Source organism: Nerophis lumbriciformis, linkage group LG10 (genome assembly GCF_033978685.3).
Source record: "Nerophis lumbriciformis linkage group LG10, RoL_Nlum_v2.1, whole genome shotgun sequence".
NCBI classification, from domain to species: domain Eukaryota; kingdom Metazoa; phylum Chordata; class Actinopteri; order Syngnathiformes; family Syngnathidae; genus Nerophis; species Nerophis lumbriciformis.
In genome coordinates this window covers 50863130-50878525 of record NC_084557.2, presented here as the reverse complement: position 1 = coordinate 50878525, position 15396 = coordinate 50863130, and the positions used below count along the sequence as shown (strand labels likewise).

Below are 15396 nucleotides of genomic sequence, written 5' to 3'. Positions count from 1 at the left end.
TCGATCAATCACTCTGTACTAAAAGAGCACAGCTTGTGAATAGCTGAGTTGCTCAGACAGCTAAGTGTTTATACGCGTTGAGATTGGGATATTACTCTTCTTAAGGGGAAAAGACGTTAATGTCTCCTTTATTCATGATAGCATTTAAGCTAATTAGCGATGTAACACTAGCCGATCCGTGATTTTATTCAAGTGCGGTTATACATCACGGTTTTATGGAAATTTGGATTTCAAACCGTAATACAGCTGGGAAAGGCTCCAGCAACCCCCGCGACCCCGAGAGGGACAAGCGGTAGAAAATGAATGAATACCAACAGTTGGAAGATATACAGCGGTTTATCATTAAATCTGTACAAGAGATGCTTGTTTCTTGCATTCCTTCTCCATGATCTTCTTCTTTGAGTTTGTTTGGTGTGCAGCAAAAGACAACAGACAACACGATCAGTACTGGAAGACACGATGAGTCACGTCCTTCAAACGTGATTTTTACTTCTGCGACGTAACGTGCTGTGATATTTACATTTTTGTAAAAAAAAAAAAAAAAAAAAAAATAAAAAATAATAATAATAATAATAATAATAATAATAATAATAATAATAATAATAATAATAATAATAATAATAATATATATATATATATATATATATATATATATATATATATATATATATATATATATATATATATATATCCATTTTGGAATAAGGCTCTAACATAACATTTATAAAAACTGAAGCGCTGTGATTACTTTTGTGATGCACTTTTTTTTTTTTATTAAAAAAAAAAAAAAATTGTAAAAAAAATAAATAAATACAAAAAAATATACATATATATATATATATATATACACATATATATATATATGTTTTTTTATTTTTTTATTTTTTTTAATAAAAACTGAAGCGCTGTGATTACTTTTGTGATGCACTTTATTCTATTTAAAAAAAAATAAAAAAATAAAAAAAATATATATATACCGTATTTTCCGCACTATAAGGCGCACCTAAAAACCACAATTTTTCTCAAAAGCTGACAGTGCGCCTAATAACCCGGTGCGCTTTATTACGATTCATTTTCATAAAGTTTCGGTCTCGCAACTTCGGTAAACAGCCGCCATCTTTTTTCCCGGTAGAACAGGAAGCGCTTCTTCTTCTACGCAAGCAACCGCCAAGGAAAGCACCCGCCCCCATAGAACAGGAAGCGCTTCACCCGCCCCCGGAAGAAGAAGAAAAAACGCGCGGATATCACCGTACGTTTCATTTCCTGTTTACATCTGTAAAGACCACAAAATGGCTCCTACAAAGGACAAGGATCCGGTTCATAAAAAGACGCAATCTCTCCATCCGCACACGGATTACTACCGTATTTCACAGCAACTGATATTCCTGTGAACTGCACTGTGGAACGGGAGCACGTACGGTGAATATTCGCACCACAGGGAATGAGGAGTCATCCTTCACTGTGGTTCTAGCTTGCCATGCTAACTTCCACCCATGGTGATATTCAAAAGGAAGACCTTGCCAAAAGAGACCTTTCCAGCCGGCGTCATCATAAAAGCTAACTCGAAGGGATGGATGGATGAAGAAAAGATGAGCGAGTGGTTAAGGGAAGTTTACGCGAAGAGGCCGGGTGGCTTTTTTCACACAGCTCCGAAGGCGAACACACCTTCACTAAGACGGGCAGATAGCGCCGGTCGACATACGCCAACATTTGCCAGTGGATCGTAAATGCCTGGGCAGATATTTCGGTCACAACTGTGGTCCGAGCTTTCCGGAAGGCAGGATTCACAGAACTGCTGCACAACAACAGCGACACTGAATCCGATGACTTCGACGAGGCGGAGCCGGCCATTTTTGGATCCCACGCTTGCGCAACTTTTCAATTCGGACACCGAAGACGAAGAATTCGAAGGATTTACGAATGAAGAATAACTTCAGAAGGTGAGCGCTATGTTTATTTTGTGTGTTGTGACATTAACGTTCGAGCAACATTATGTTGCTATTTATTGCTCTACACCATTTTGAATTTTACTATGTTTGTGATTGCACATTTGCGTACATTTTGGGACAGAGTTGTTAGAACGCTGGTTTTCAATATATTATTAAAGTTTGACTGAACTATCTGACTGTTTTTTTGACATTCACTTTAGCGCAGCGTTTTTTTGACATTCACTTTAGCGCAGCGTAGGCGCGGCTTATAGTCCGGGGCGGCTTATTGGTGGACAAAATTATGAAATATGTAATTCATAGAAGGTGCGGCTAATAATCCGGTGCGCCTTATAGTGCGGAAAATACGGTATATGTTTTTTTTTATAAAAACTGAAGCGCTGTGATTACTTTTGTGATGCACTTTATTCTATTTTTATAATTAAAAAAATAAATAAAATATATATATATATATATTTGTTTTTTTAGTTTTTTGGTTTTTTTTGGCAAAAAAAAAAATAATTAAAAAATAAATAAAAAAAAAAAAAAAAAAAAAGTATATATATATATTAGAGATGCGCGGATAGGCAATTATTTCATCCGCAACCGCATCAGAAAGTCGTCAACCATCCGCAATCCACCCGATCTAACATTTGATCAGAACTGCATCCGCCCGCCATCCGCCCGCACCCGCCCGTTGTTATATATCTAATATAGACGATGCAAGGCATTAGTGAGGTTATAAAGCTTTTGCCTGTTAAAGAAAGGAGACTGATCCAACGCAGCACAGACATTCGCGTGCCACGCTGTCACGACCCAGACGCACACCAGTGCGCAATCATATGGGAGCCGCGCTGAGCGCACCTCCAAGCGCGTCTCGCTGCCGGCGACGGCCGGGTATGGGCCCGACGCTCCAGCGCCATCCATTTTCAGGGCTAGTTGATTCGGCAGGTGGGTTGTTACACACTCCTTAGCGGGTTCCGACTTCCATGGCCACCGTCCTGCTGTCTATATCAACCAGGGTGAGCCCCACCCCTTTCGTGAGCGCACTGCGCGCGGAGTGACCCCTGTTACGCGCCCCCGGCCACGGGGGTGGCGGGCAGGTAAGCTGCGCGGGCGGAGCGCGCGTAGTGACCCCTGTTACGAGCCCCCGGCCACGGGGGTGGCGGGCAGGTAAGCTGCTTACCTGCTGCGCGTGACGCCGGCCGCGGCGAAGGCGGACGAGGCGGGGTGTCGGTGCGGTGGGCGCGGTGGTGACCCTGGACGTGCGTCGGGCCCTTCTCGCGGATCGCTCCCGGTGGGGCCCTCTCGGGGGAAGGGGCCTCGGTCCCGGACCCCGGCGAGGCGTCGGGGGCCTTCTCCGCTCCGTAAAAGTGTCCATCTCTTTTTTTTTTTTTCTTCTGTTGTGGCATATGCTGCAGGTGCCTGCTCGTTTTTCGTATGTGGGTAACAACATTTAACTATGTATATATATTTCCCAATTGGTTTAACTGCCACCCGCCTGAATCTATTTAAAATCTAATTTTTTTAAATTTCAATCGCCCGACCCGACCCGACCCGCTGATAAAATCTAATTTTTTTTAAATTCCATCCGCCCGATCCGCGGATAATCCGCCGACTCCGCGGTTGTGCCCGCAAACCGCGCATCTCTAATATATATACATATATATATATATATATATATATATATATATACTTTTTATTATTATAAAAATAGAATAAAGTGCATTACAAAAGTAATCACAGCGCTTCAGTTTTTACAAATGTTGTTATGTTAGAGCCTTATTCCAAAATGGAATACATGTATTATTGTCCATGAAATACCCCATAAAGACAATGAGTAACATTTTTGGTTTTTTTCAATTTGCAAATTTATAAAAAATAAAACAACTTAAAAATCACATGTACATAAGTATTCACAGCCTTTGTTTAATATGTTGTCGATCCATTAGGTTGGATGGGAAGCGTTGGTTTTCGTCCAGGATGTCTCTGTACACACCATCCCCACAGCATGATGCTGCCACCACCATGCCTCACCTCACTGTAAGGGTGGTATTGGCCTGGTGATGAGTGGTGCCTGGTGTTCTCCAAACATGATGCCTGGCATTCACGCAAAAGAGTTCAATCTTTGTTTCATCAGACCAGAGCATTTTGTTTGTTGTTTGGTCTGAGAGTTTTTCAGGTGCATTTTGGCAACTTTCTACAAAGAAATGGCACCCGTGTGGCCACTCTACTAAAAAGGCCTGATAGGTGAATTACTGCAGAGTAGGGATGTCCCGATCCGATATTTGGATCGGATCGGATCGGCCGCCGATATTTGCAAAAAAATGCGTATCGGCAAGGCATGGGAAAATGCCGATCCAGATCCAGTTTTAAAAAAAAACTCCGGTCCGTGTTTTCCAACGCACCGATTTAAATAATACATTCCACTTTTCTGCTGCTCCCTAATTTCCGTTCCGCATTTTCCAGCACACCTTCAACACATCCACAGGTCTGTGGATTCTCACGCAGTTGCTTTTAGCTGCTGGCATTACACGACAGGCTCTTCTCACTATTTCCTGTGTCTCCCTCTCACAGACAGCAAGCGCACCTTCTTACACACGTCACATACTGTCGCGACATACGTCACATACGTATACGCCCTCTCCCAGCAGAGAGGTAGCAGCATGGCTAACGTTAGCTGTGATGCTAGCGCAGCCGTGCGAGCAACCTTCCTTCGAAGGTGCGCGCCTGTGCAATTGCGCATTGCCCAAGCGTCCTCTGCGCACGGCAAATCTATGCCACGCACAAAATAAAAAAGAAAAGAAAAGCGCATAGCAATTTTCGACACACGGACACAACAGAGAAAACAGTTTTCGTCATCATTGTTCAAATATTGTAACGTCTGTCGAGACGCTTATCTCCATTCGGTGCCACACGTCCACACCATCAAAATGCCGAGGCAAACATTTCCACATCAACACCGTATGGAAAAAATAGTAATTTTTTTGTTGTGATTTCCTTCTCTGCATGAAAGTTTAAAAGTAGCATATATTAATGCAGTATGAAGAAGAATGTTTTAATGTAGACACATAGAATCATCATACTGCTGTGATTATATGCATAAAGTGTTCATTCAAGGCTAAGGCAAAATATCGAGATATATATCGTGTATCGCGATAGGCCTTAAAATATCGCAATATTAAAAAAAAGGCCATATCGCCCAGCCCTAGTTCAATGATGCCATTTCTGTTTGTCATGTATAATTTTGTCTATTTTGTGTTTATCCTTGAATAAACAGGTCAGTTTCTTGTTACCAACCATTGTGTATTATTCAAACTCCCCTAATTCAGCTGGCTAGTTGTTATCAAGAGTACTAAAACCTTTTTCAACATGATTCTGACAACTAAGTAGGCTAAATAACTTTAAACTTTAATACATGCTCAGATAGGCCAGTATCGGTCAGTATCGGTATCGGATCGGAAGTGCAAAAACAATATCGGATCGGATCGGAAGTGCAAAAACCTGGATCGGGACATCCCTTCTGCAGAGATGGTTGTCCTTCTGGAAGGTTCTCCTCTCTCCACAGAGGAAAACTGTTGGTCCGAAGGAGGGACCATCGGGTTCTTTGTCACCTCCATGACTAGACTAAGATGAATGCAGCAATGTACAAAGACATGCTGGATGAAAACCAACATTTCACATCCAATCTGATGGAGCTTGAGAGGTGCTGCAAAGAGGAATGGACTAAACTGCCCAAAGATAGGTGTGCCATGCTTGTGGAATCGCATTCAAAAAGACTTGAGGCTTTATTTGCTGCCAAAGGTGCAGAAACAAAGTATTGAGCAAAGGCTGTAAATACTTATGTACCGTATTTTCCGCACCATAAGCCGCCCTGGGTTATAAGCCGCGCCTTCAATGAACAGCATATTTCAAAACTTTGTCCACCTATAAGCCGCCCCGTGTTATAAGCCGCATCTAACTGCGCTAAAGGGAATGTCAAAAAAACAGTCAGATAGGTCAGTCAAACTTTAATAATATATTAAAAACCAGCGTGATGTGGGCGCGCATGGAGTCGTATATCAACATGGACGGAGCTGCGTGAAAAAAGCCACCCGGCCTCTTCGCGTAAACTTCCCTTAACCACTCGCTCATCTTTTCTTCATCCATCCATCCCTTCGAGTTAGCTTTTATGATGACGCCGGCTGGAAAGGTCTCTTTTGGCAAGGTCTTCCTTTTGAATATCACCATGGGTGGAAGTTTCTGGCCATTAGCATGGCAAGCTAGAACCACAGTGAAGGATGACTTCTCATTCCCTGTGGTGCGAATATTCACCGTACGTGCTCCCGTTGTATCCACAGTGCGGTTCACAGGAATATCAAAAGTCAGTGGAACCTCGTCCATGTTGATAATGTTCTCTGGCCGGATCTTTTTTTCAGCTATCTTGTTTTTACAATATGCACGGAAAGTAGCCAGCTTTTCTTGAAAGTCTTTAGGCAGTTGCTGTGAAATAGTAGTCCGTGTGCGGATGGAGAGATTGCGTCTTTTCATGAACCGGAAACCTGTCGCTTAGTAGGAGCCATTTTGTGGTCTTTACAGATGTAAACACACAAAGGAAATGAAACGTAATATCCGCGCGCTTCTTCTTCTTCTACGGGGGCGGGTGGTTGCTTACAGTAGAAGAAGAAGCGCTTCCTCTTCTATGGGGGCGGGTGCTTACCTTGGCGGTTGCTTGCGTAGAAGAAGAAGCGCTTCCTCTTCTACGGGGAAAAAAGATGGCGGCTGTTTACCGTAGTTGCGAGACCTAAACTTTATGAAAATGAATCTTAATATTAATCCATATATAAAGCGCACCGGGTTATAAGCCGCACTGTCAGCTTTTGAGTAAATTTGTGGTTTTTAGGTGCGGCTAATAGTGCGGAAAATACGGTACATGTGTTTTTTTTAGATTTAATACATTTGCAACATTTTGAATTGATTTAGAATCAGAATAAATAGTAACTGCAATTCAAATGTGAATCTATTTTTTAAGCAACACTAATTGGCAGCATCGTATATTGATATATTTAATGTAAATTAAGAAGTAAATTACTTAAAAGTGTGATCACTGTTTAATTTTGTTGAATTAAAGGTTGCCGAACGGCCGTAAGACGTGCTGTGTTTTCCCTCCGCATTCGAAGAAAGTGATGATTTATTGTTAGTATGGTGACAGTGACCGTTTTGAAAGACTGTAACCTTGATAGTTTGTTTTGTATGTAATGTTTATATTACATTGTTATTGAAATAAAGCATATATTCAAAAAGTAAAACCATGGTAACAGTGACAGCGTGCACAAACATGACTGTTGCAAAATAAGTGACGTAGTCTTTGTGCATGCGTGGACCGATCATGTCTTCCAGTACCGATCATATAGTGACAAGGCGCCTGCACTCTTGCTTCTATAGATTTGGTGATCCCGATGGCTCTGTATATGTCTTACAGCGCCACATGTAGGTGGAGCATTTGTATTACATCAGTTTCCTCTAGAGATGTGCGATAATGGCTTTTTTGCCGATATCCGATATTCTGATATTGTCCAACTCTTAATTACCGATTCCGATATCAACCGATACCGATATATACAGGTAAAAGCCAGTAAATTAGAATATTTTGAAAAACTTGATTTATTTCAGTAATTGCATTCAAAAGGTGTAACTTGTACATTATATTTATTCATTGCACACAGACTGATGCATTCAAATGTTTATTTCATTTAATGTTGATGATTTGAAGTGGCAACAAATGAAAATCCAAAATTCCGTGTGTCACAAAATTGGAATATTACTTAAGGCTAATACAAAAAAGGGATTTTTAGAAATGTTGGCCAACTGAAAAGTATGAAAATGAAAAATATGAGCATGTACAATACTCAATACTTGGTTGGAGCTCCTTTTGCCTCAATTACTGCGTTAATGCGGCGTGGCATGGAGTCGATGAGTTTCTGGCACTGCTCAGGTGTTATGAGAGCCCAGGTTGCTCTGATAGTGGCCTTCAACTCTTCTGCGTTTTTGGGTCTGGCATTCTGCATCTTCCTTTTCACAATACCCCACAGATTTTCTATGGGGCTAAGGTCAGGGGAGTTGGCGGGCCAATTTAGAACAGAAATACCATGGTCCGTAAACCAGGCACGGGTAGATTTTGCGCTGTGTGCAGGCGCCAAGTCCTGTTGGAACTTGAAATCTCCATCTCCATAGAGCAGGTCAGCAGCAGGAAGCATGAAGTGCTCTAAAACTTGCTGGTAGACGGCTGCGTTGACCCTGGATCTCAGGAAACAGAGTGGACCGACACCAGCAGATGACATGGCACCCCAAACCATCACCCAACCATGCAAATTTTGCATTTCCTTTGGAAATCGAGGTCCCAGAGTCTGGAGGAAGACAGGAGAGGCACAGGATCCACGTTGCCTGAAGTCTAGTGTAAAGTTTCCACCATCAGTGATGGTTTGGGGTGCCATGTCATCTGCTGGTGTCGGTCCACTCTGTTTCCTGAGATCCAGGGTCAACGCAGCCGTCTACCAGCAAGTTTTAGAGCACTTCATGCTTCCTGCTGCTGACCTGCTCTATGGAGATGGAGATTTCAAGTTCCAACAGGACTTGGCGCCTGCACACAGCGCAAAATCTACCCGTGCCTGGTTTACGGACCATGGTATTTCTGTTCTAAATTGGCCCGCCAACTCCCCTGACCTTAGCCCCATAGAAAATCTGTGGGGTATTGTGAAAAGGAAGATGCAGAATGCCAGACCCAAAAACGCAGAAGAGTTGAAGGCCACTATCAGAGCAACCTGGGCTCTCATAACACCTGAGCAGTGCCAGAAACTCATCGACTCCATGCCACGCCGCATTAACGCAGTAATTGAGGCAAAAGGAGCTCCAACCAAGTATTGAGTATTGTACATGCTCATATTTTTCATTTTCATACTTTTCAGTTGGCCAACATTTCTAAAAATCCCTTTTTTGTATTAGCCTTAAGTAATATTCTAATTTTGTGACACACGGAATTTTGGATTTTCATTTGTTGCCACTTCAAATCATCAAAATTAAATGAAATAAACATTTGAATGCATCAGTCTGTGTGCAATGAATAAATATAATGTACAAGTTACACCTTTTGAATGCAATTACTGAAATAAATCAAGTTTTTCAAAATATTCTAATTTACTGGCTTTTACCTGTATACAGTAGTGGAATGAACACATTTTTATGCCTAATTTTGTTGTGATGCCCCGCTGGATGCGTTAAACAATGTAACAAGGTAATCCAAAATAAATCAACTCAAGTTATGGAAAAAAATGCCAACATGGCACTGCCATATTTATTATTGAAGTCACAAAGTGCATTATTTTTTTTTAACATGCTTCAAAACAGCAGCTTGGAATTTGGGACATGAGGAGGTTGAGGTGGGCAGGGTTGGGGGTGGTGGGGGGGTAGAGGGTAGGGGGGGTGTATATGGTAAACCTGGTAGAGTTAGTGCTGCAAGGGGTTCTGGGTATTTGTTCTGTTGTGTTTATGTTGTGTTACGGTGCGGATGTTCTCCCGGAATGTGTTTGTCATTCTTGTTTGGTGTGGGTTCACAGTGTGGCGCATATTTGTTACAGTGTTAAACTTGTTCATACGGCCACCCTCAGTGTGACCTGTATGGCTGTTGACCAAGTATGCCTTGCATTCACTTGTGTGTGTAAAAATCCGTAGATATTATGTGATTGGGCCCAGGGCCGGCCCGTGGCATAGGCCGTATAGGCAAATGCTAAGGGCGCCGTACATCAGGGGGCGCCACGCCAGTGCCACAAATGTTGGAGAAAAAAAAAAAAAGTTGGTACTATTATTTCTAAATACAAAAAATAATCCCACGTTAATTAAAATGCAAAGTAAAGCCTATATAATAGAAATATTATTTGTTACAACATTATGCCCCCCGCACTGTGTGCCCCCTCCCTTCCCGTATCATGACTCTTTTTGGACGTCACCACATCAAAAAATCAACACAAGATGTCAAAACGGCCAAAACTGTCAGGTGCCCAGGGAAGAAATAAGAGAAAAGAAGAGGAGGAGAAACGAGAAAAAGACAAGAGGTAGCAGGTAGGTAACATTAGCCTACATGAAATTATTTGTCTGTTACAGAATGTGATAGTAACCTGGCTTTTTAGCATTAAGCTAATGTTACATGATTCGGCAATTGCTAATCAATAAATAGCTAGTTCTGTTTTAACGTCGGGTTAATATTGTGGAGGGGGCTAAATTGTTATGGAAAATAATAATGTAACGTTAGGTAATTACAGTACTCCCACCTTACATTCCTCAGGGACATTTGTATTAGATCTTTTAAGCAGGTGTTTTTTGTTTACATTGTTATTGCCTTCTGGTTAGCTAATGTTTGCCCTGCAGGTAATAGTCACTTTTCCACCCCTTTATATATTAGGTATAGTTGTAAGCCTAGTTGTTAAAGTGCACATCATTAATGTTAATTAAGCAATATGTATGTAAAAAATATTGTATTTCATATATTCATTTTTTATTTTTTGCATTCATTTATTTATTCATATTTTTGTTTATCTTGTTAACTATTGTGATTGTTAATTTGCTTTCTTTAAGTAAAAAAAAGGTCAAAGACAAAGCTATTCGGTTTCTTGTGAGTATATACACTTCACTGCCGATGTGGGGGGGCACCACCTAAAATCTTGCCTAGGGCGCCAGATTGGTTAGGGCCGGGCTTGATTGGGCCGGCACGCAAAGGCAGTGCCTTTAAGGTTAAGTGGCTCTCTGTACTTCTCCCTACGTCCGTGTACACAACGGCGTTTTTGTCATAAATTGTACTTTCTGAAACCGATACCGATAATTTACAATATTACATTTTAAAGCATTTATCGGCCCATAATATCGGACTGCCGATATTATCGGCCGATAAATGCTTTAAAATGACATCTCTAGGTGATTTGTTACCATCTGGACGTGGCTACTTATTTATCCCACATGTTGTGGACGCTGGTTTTTCCTCGCCATGTGTTCCCGTGTGGATAGGGCCTTAAGAACTTTGTCTAAATTCCAATATCCAGGCCATATTTACACTTCAAATACGCTCAAATACACAACTGTAATACCAATTATACAAAGATAAGAATGCTCAGTTTTGATGACATTGTTATTAATTTAATACTATCTTTTACTATTATGCCGATAGATAGCAATTGTGTTTTTCCCAATGAGAAAAATGATAAACAGAATGTGACCAAAGATACACATGTATGCCGGCGGTTTTATAAAAGTGGAGCTCAGAAACAGTTTGGGGGCGGGAATGGTGACTGACTTACCGTAAGTGAAACAAAAGCATGGACTGGGGTCAAAGTGCAGATCAACACCCTTCTCCAATTATTTTACTTTTACAATAAGAAGGAATAATATAAAAGTTTGTAAGTGAGAATGTAAATCATTATGCAAGCTTGCCTATATACACAAAAATGAATGCGGGAATCTGACACTGCAGAAAGCCAGAGTGGAACTGAAACTGTGACTGTTTTGCAACACGCCTCCATGTCAGCATACAGCCTTTATGGCAGGATTACAGCCACACTTAGTTTCGAAAGCAACACAACTTTCTCTCTCAGCACTCCTGAGAATCAAGTGTTTCTCAAGCACTGTAAGCCACCACACCAAATGTGCTCAGGAAGAAAAAAAAACAGCCCCACAAATAAAGGGGTCAGTGAACAAAGAATGCTTTGAACGCTTCTAATGACATCACACAGAAGCGCTTTGATTTAGCCGGACAGTTAACTTGTATCAGGTTTAGCGAAGTAGGTTTGAATTTCATTGAAAGGAAAGCACATGGAAGCCTCAAACATCACTGCACTTTAGAGAATCAAATCAAATCAACTTTATTTATAAAGCACATCTAAAATTCACCACAGGGGTAGCCAAAGTGCTGTACGATGAACAGGTTAAAAGATAAAACGAGTACCGAGCAAACACAACACAACACAAACAGAACACGATAAAAAATAAATAATTAAAATAGAATTAATAAAAACATAAAAACAGGTTCACAGCAGGTGTATTATGGGGCGCCATTGCAGGATGGATATCACTCAGTGTTAAAAGCCATGGAATAAAAGTATGTTTTTAAGAGAGATTTAAAAACAGGAAGAGAGGAGGCTTGTCTAACACTCAGAGGTAGGTCGTTCCAGAGCTTGGGAGCAGCAACGGCGAAAGCTCTGTCACCTCTAAGCTTCAGCCTTGTGTCAGGGACCGTCAACAGCAGCTGATCGGCTGATCTTAAGGATCGGGTGGGGCAGTAAGGCTGAAGGAGGTCGGAGAGATAGGTTGGCGCGAGGTTGTTTAGACATTTAAAAACAAATAAAAGGAGTTTAAAATTTATTCGGTAACGCACAGGGAGCCAGTGAAGGGACGCTAAAATAGGGGTGATGTGCTCACGTCTGCGGGTCTGTGTTAGCAGACGAGCAGCAGAGTTCTGCACGAGCTGCAGGCCTGGCTAATGCCTACATACAGGGCATTACAATAATCAAGACGAGTCGAGATAAAGGCGTGGATTAATTTCTCAAGATCATGTCTTGACAGAAGCGGTTTCACTTTCGCTATTTGGCGTAATTGATAAAAGCTTTTTTGAACGACGCTGCTGATTTGTTTTTCGAATTTAAAATCTGAGTCAAACTTTACCCCCAGGTTTGTGACAGAGTCGCTGAGATACGGGGTCAGAGTGCCGAGGTCAACGTTGGGGGAGGGAGAGCGACTTGGACCGAACAACATAACTTCTGTTTTATCTTCATTTAGGCTCAGGAAGTTAGCTGAAAGCCAGACTTTGATGTCGTGCAGGCAGTCAGTAAGACGTTGAACCGTGTTATTTTGTGCCATGGGAAAATAAATCTGGCAATCATCGGCATAAAAATGAAATGCAATACTGTACTTCCTAAAAATAGAACCAAGGGGGAGAAGGTAAAGCGCAAATAAAATTGGGGCAAGGATTGAGCCCTGGGGGACCCCATGTAGGAAAAGGAGCTGTGGACGACATAAAACTGTCTACTTTTACACAAATACTCCTGTCGGTTAGGTACGACCGGAACCAGTTGAGGGCGGCGCCCTTAATGCCCACACAGTTCTCAAGACGAGTGATTAAGGTGGCGTGGAACGCAGCAGACAGATCTAAAAGCACCAGGACAACATATTTACCAGAATCAGTGGACAGGAGGATATCGTTAAAAACTTTTAGAAGCGCTGACTCTGTGCTGTGGAGGGCTTTAAAACCGGACTGGAACAGCTCAGTGATACCATTATCCTCTAAGAAGGGCAACAACTGACTCTAGACAACCTTCTCTAATATTTTGGAAATGTATGGAAGATTAGAGATAGGTCTGAAGTTAGAGAGGAGAGAGGGGTCGAGGCTGGGTTTTTTAAGTAGAGGTGGTACCACTGCATGTTTAAACTCTACTGGAACTATTCCAGAAGAGAGGCAACTATTGATAATGTTAAGGACACTTGATCCAATAGTAGCAAGTAAACAGGCGAGGTGGGAGGGCATCTGCAGGAGAACCAGAGGGCTTCATATGACTGACTGTGTCACTTAAAAAAGAAAAGGACACCGGCTCAAACTGATGGAAAACAGAAGAGAAATGCAGGGGAACAGAAGGGTCATATGAAGGCTGAGATAGACTGGCTCTAGTTGACACAATTTTGTCAGTGAAAAAATGGAGACAATTTTCACAGAATTCAAAAGAAGCATCAAAACCAGCAGATTTGGGAGCATCAATGACAGTGTTAATAGTTTTAAACAGAACTCTGGGGTTGTTAAAGTAGAAACACAGCAATATGGATTCATGACAACAACAATGAGAATACAACCTCATGCACCTTAACAAAAAACATTGTAATAAGGAGGGTATAGTTTCACTTTGTGAGCAGCAAAATGAAAACAACAAATCGTAGTTGTGCGATCACGAAAAAACCCCAAAACAGTTATTGTAAAAATTTTCTGATTTAATTAATTGTGCAAGGTTTTCCATCATCTTACAGCAAGGAATTAACGATGTTGGGACAACAATTAAGGTAAATGTGTAGTATGGTGCCATTATACAATTAATACTGTTACATTCAAATATCCTTTCATCATTGTGAGCAGAATTATGAAAAAAATATGAATAAAAAATACAATTTCCCCACAAATCTTGGATGGAAGGTTAAGGAAGAACCCATTAAATGTTTCTGTAATTTTCATTCCTTTTACATTAAATATTTAATAAATTTTCGGACAACATTCAGGCATATGCAGGAGTTAGGTGTACTGAAAGTGCATATCATGTTGCTTTATTAAAATTAGTAAACCCTAAATCAATGAACACGAGATTTGGCAGAAGAGTTTACTAGTTAATTTAAAATAGATTTTTTTTTAAACTGCATTAACCCACTAAAAAAAGAGGAAATGTGTTTTCCTCAGCGTTAAAACATACACACGCCTGTAAGAAAATACTTCTAAAAAGTAGTTAAAATAAATTGTATTCAATTTAGAACGTTAAAAGAAAGAAATTAATTAATCATACGCAGTGCCGGCCCAAGCCTCCATGGGGCCCTAAGCAAAATTTGATTTTGGGGCCCTCTATTTCTGCCAATAATATATAAATAATATATAAACTCATTGCGGCTCTGGCAGTGTTGTTTACATTATCCTATTGTCAGCCTGGCATGTTTTTACAAATGACATGTCATTTATAAAGATATGGGGGTGGCCCAGTTAAGAACATAAATAATACCAATGAATGAACGAATGATGTCCAGAGTGCCACATATGGTTCCTAATCTTAAAATGTAGAAAACATTCAGCTACAAGAGTGGCCTGGGGTTGAACAGTCCAAGTGATAAAGCTTTGTATTTACAGTAAAAGTGTCATCTTGTCTCATCAGTCTTGTACATATTAGTCTTTAATTACTAGTTTATATTTTTAGTTAATTGTTCATATTTAATGTTTACTTAGTACAAAGAGAGCGCAGTCTACTGAAGTTAAATTCCATGTGTGTTAAACATAACTGGACAATAAAGCTGATTCTGATTGACTTTATTATTTTTGGTAACAAAAACCTGAAACAGCAATGTGCAAAAACGTTGACCTAAAATTGTGTTTTTGTACAATAATATATCTTTGATCATTTAGAAATCATCAGTCAGACTCGTACATGCAAAAAATAAAAAATAATAATTTTTTGTTAATTGCTTTTGGGGGCCCCCTGGTGGCCGCGGGGCCCTAAGCAAGCGCTTAGTACGCTTATGCCTTGGGCCAGCTCTGATCATATGTCTTCTAGACAAAAAAATATACATTCTACACTGTAAAAAAATACATCATATTTTTATGGTTAATTTACACTAAATTTCTACTGTATTTTTTCCATTTTTAAAAAAATTGTTTATAAAACTGTAGAATTGAAGACATTATCTGTAAATAAACAAGTAATGACAAACT

General features: G+C 40.6%; 1 protein-coding gene across 1 annotated transcript in view; it reads right to left on the bottom strand.

The window, feature by feature from the left end:
- Positions 1–15396, bottom strand: part of stra6 (signaling receptor and transporter of retinol STRA6) — a 112258-nt gene that overhangs the window by 95928 nt on the left and 934 nt on the right. The gene's annotated exons all lie outside the window — the stretch shown is intronic.